The 4,477-nt window shown below is 35.6% G+C and overlaps 1 non-coding gene across 1 annotated transcript; it reads right to left on the bottom strand.

Moving 5' to 3' along the window:
* Positions 1-2,190: 2,190 nt before the first annotated feature.
* LOC122095425 lies at positions 2,191-2,297 on the bottom strand. Its single transcript, XR_006145130.1, has one exon. It is a non-coding gene; the product is annotated as a U6 spliceosomal RNA (small nuclear RNA).
* Between the last annotated feature and the right edge of the window lie 2,180 nt (positions 2,298-4,477).

Raw genomic sequence — 4,477 nt, 5'->3', positions numbered from 1 at the left:
TCCCTGATATTTTTACACTATCATGACATAAGATAACCAGTTCGATTTACAGCATAAGAAGTTATACACCTGGCTTCCTTGGACGCAATGCATGGTCAGTAGATATTACTTCTGGTTGCTCACACTACATGTAATGGTTTCTGTACTACTTATCATATTCTTTTTAGTATTTTAAAAAGAATGGTGGCTAAACTCAAAGCTCATTCATAGGTTTATGTTAAGTGTTTCACAAGTTTTATCCTCTTAATTCCTAAGATAACATTTGCTATAATGCTAATGATATTACCATTGTAGTGTTGGGAAAAATTGTAGTTAAAGACAGTAAGTGCATGGCCCAAAGACACACACAGTAAGGAAGGAAATGAGTCAAAGTTTCCAAAAATCTTTCAGCAATACCAAAAAGGTGGGTAAAATCTCTCCATTCTTTATACTCTCAATTCAATATTCATATTGCCCAAGAAATAATAGCGTAGCAAGTATTGCCCATGGTGATTGTTTTCTGTCACATTTTGTCTTCAACACAGATTGCGTTGGTGACATTGGGTTATCATGCACAGAGCTGAGCTTATAAATTGATGTCCGAAGACAGCCAAATTTCTTCTGTCCCACAGTTCGTTTCTTTTTTAAAAAGTACTAGAACTTTTAAATATCATCACTTTCTATCTTTTAACAATCCCCAAACGAATTAAATTATCATAAAATCACTCCAAAAGGCTTTCAAATTAGATGATAAAACAGGCTCCCTTGATGTAAATTTTCTTTTATTTTAAAAATTATTCTAAAAGCCTTGTTCTGGCTGGTCACACCTATAATCCTATCTACTCTGAATATTTGCTCAGGAGACTGAGATCTGTGGATAACACTTGGGAGCCAATCAGTGCCAAAAAAAAAACACGTCATGAAATTATTTTTCAAAAAGTTTAATGAACTAGCAAAGAGCCAGGAATTGAGATGTAGCTTATATCGTAGCTAGATAGTAAAAGCCTAGCAAGACCTTGAAGACCTGATTTTAAACTCTCAGCATGCCAATATACATGCATGGCATGTGTTTGCATGCACGCGTGTGTTTGATTGTGGGGTGCCGCACTCACTCACACACACACACACACACCACACATTTATTCAAATTACCTTCATATCAGTGTTCTGCATTAATTTCTTTGTTAACGATATTATATGGGTAAAATAGAGGAAATAAACTCTTCCATCTCAGAGCATTTTATATGTTTTTTATTGTAATAATACTGTGCAGAGGGGTCACATTTACATGAACAAGGAAACTAGTATATTTCCTAACAATCATTGTTAACTCCTCCTTTGTATTTCCCCTACCATCCCTTCCCTCCCACCTCCACAAGTACACTCCCCTCACCCTTCCTTCCTACGCCTAAATTGTAAAGTTCATTTTTCAACATAGTGTCTTGTGCATCTCATTGTTACAATGGGTCAACCTGTATCCCTATTTGAGCATTTTTTCCCTTCCCCTCCCCAAATTAGAGAAGCATACATACAAGACATAAGTGCACCAACTTCAAATACAGAGAAAACAGGGGTTATAGCGTGGGGAGAAACATACAAAGAAACAAAAAAATGACATCGCACCTTATAAGTACGTTAGAAACAATAGCAAGAAACAAAAAAAAAAACACTTGTGTCCCTATCTTGGGGATCAATTTCTTTAACATCATCTTATCTGGATATATGCACATATCTTTTGAACTTTTCTGCTTATCCAAGACATATATTCGTTATTGAAAATAAGGGAAATCATGGGACCTATATTTATTTGGACTTGGCTTACTTTACACAATAATTTTTTTCCAAGTCTTTCCATTTCCTAACAAATTGGGAGATGTCATTCTTTCTGATGGAGGCATAGAATTCCATTGTGTATATATACCACATTTTCTTGATCCATTCATCTAATGGGGGCATCTGGGTTGATTCCATATCTTAGCTATTGTAAATAATGTTGCAATAACCATAGTTGTGCTGGTAGTTTTAGTATGGTCTTGTTTATGATCATTTGGGTAAATCCCCAGAAGTGGATTACTGTGTCATAGGGGAGTTCATGTGGAGTATTTTGAGGAAACTCCATACTACTTTCCAAAGTAGTTGAACAAGTTTACACTCCCACCAAGAATGCAGTACGGTTCCCTTGTGGCCACATACCTTTCAGCATCTGTTGTAAAAAATATGGAACGCTCCACAAATTTGCATGTCATCCTTGCGCCTGGGGTGTGCTAATCTTCTCTGTATTGTTCCAATGTTAGTATATGTGATGCTAAATTGAGCACAAAACATTTTTTATATATAAAGTATAATTTTTATTGATTTTATTAAGCTAGACAATTCAATAAAAAGTAAGTTCAAAAGAATTGTTGTGAAATTTTAGAATCATTTATTTCTTACATAAGCACACATTTAAGAATAAAATCAAGATAGACATGCCAAAAACAAAATAATTCTGGATATTTATTGTTCAAGAGATGTGTAGGAGGAGGAATTCAATTATTCTATACAAGGCACCTGTCAAAATGAACATTGCAGAAAGTGGTAAGGTTTGTTAAAAGTTTTAATGTTTTAAATATGCTTACTTTGGGGATTTTGCTTATATATGGCAAAAATTAAGACTATTTGGCAAGTATAAAACTTTTCTATAAAGTATTTAATATTTATGGTAGCAGACATTAAGCATTAAGTATGTACATTTCAGAGTTTATGGAAACTTTATTAATGAGGAGTTGCAAAGCCTTTGTGTAAAGAAGCAGAGTGAAGAGTTAAGATTTTAACTACACAGTTTCTGTTAAAACTTTAGGGATTCCTTACTTTATTTGTTAGCAAGGAATAAATGATGATATAAGCCATAATGTACACATGTATGTTACTATTCACACACATACATATACACATGTATACATGCACACACGGAGAAAGACACATAATTACAGCCAACATAAGTTTCACCAGTTGTTGAATATGCCTTAAACGGAATACTTGGAACAATATGTGTTGAAGATGTATTTGTCTCTAAGAGTTCTTTTACCACTCCTCTTATCTCTTAAAACTGGTAGTTTTAGAGAGATTTGACTTACAAAATGCTGTACAATTGATAGCAAGTCAATTGGGTATAAGTCATATGGTGTCTCCCTTCTTCTCACGGAATTCTTAGTCTTGTAGACACTCTCAACAACCAAAGTAGCAAGAGAATACCCTGGTAAAGAGTAAAGTTATAAGGCTTTAAATGGCATCTTTACTTGAGCTCTTTTTCCAACAGCCAGCATGAATTCCTAGGCAGATGAGTGAATCCTCAGAAAACTGGACTCTACATATTCATTTAACTAACCTATGTGAAAATTCCTATGAGAGAAATGCTGACTGAGGTCTTGCTGATTTCCTGGCCAAGAAAATAAGAAAAAAAAGAAAGTATTTTTAATGTTTTAAAGTTTGAGAGTAATTTGTAACCTGTCAATAAATGTGTAGAACACAATTATACCAACTGAGAAAAAAATGATGGCATTTCATTTATGTGCTCTTGGACTTGGCCAGTGATTTTAGATGTGTCTATAGAAGTAGAATCAGCATAAATCAAGCCAGCATTTCTACATTTAAGATATGAGGAAAGGATAGTGGTTGACCCATTGTAACAATGAGATATACAAGACACTCTATCAGAGGATGGGTGAAGGCGGGAGGTGGGGAGGTGTGAAGGGAAGGGATGGTAGGGTAAAAACAAAAGAGGGGGTAACAATGCTCAATAAGAAATGTACTCATTACCTTACTTATGTAACTGTAACCCCTCTGTACAGTATTTATAATAAAAATATATATTAAAAAGATACAAGGAAAACTTGTGTCCATATATGAAGTGGTATTTGTCACTCAATATAAGTAAGGTATTGGTTTTAGGACCACAGGCTTATTACTTTGGATACTCAAAATCTCTACATGAACACAGTATATTATTTACATTAGAACCTGCCCAAAAGCTAGTGCAGTATAATTGCTATGAGAATTTTTACTACATTCTATATTTGTAATGAAACTAAAAGTATATGCACTATCAACAGATACAAATTTTTTTTTTGCTTTGAAAACAATTTATTCTTTGTGATAAGCATAACATGGACCTCTTTCCTGGCCAGCAATGGGCCATTAGATATCCCTTGAGTTTCAGCCAACTCCATGAAGCATCTGACCTACCTGACCCCCAGTTTAACCTTCCAGTCAACTGGCTGATGGAGGCATGAGAGAAAGCCACCTGGCCACCTACTTCTTGTGGCTGCCAAGGCTTTTGAGAGTCAGTATGTCACATACAGAGTCATCATCCACATCAGTCTACAGGAGAAAGTGAGGGAGCACTCTTCCCTGAGCCTGGGAGCTGTGTGCGGATCTGGAAGTGGGGCATCTGGGGCAGGACATGCTCCTTGGGGGAGTCCACTATGGGGTCGGGAACCCTGACCTCTCCTCTAGTAGT

The sequence above is a fragment of the Dipodomys spectabilis genome, unplaced genomic scaffold (assembly GCF_019054845.1).
Source record: "Dipodomys spectabilis isolate Male_0828 unplaced genomic scaffold, ASM1905484v1 ptg000350l, whole genome shotgun sequence".
NCBI classification, from domain to species: domain Eukaryota; kingdom Metazoa; phylum Chordata; class Mammalia; order Rodentia; family Heteromyidae; genus Dipodomys; species Dipodomys spectabilis.
This window is presented reverse-complemented; position numbering and strand designations above follow the sequence as displayed.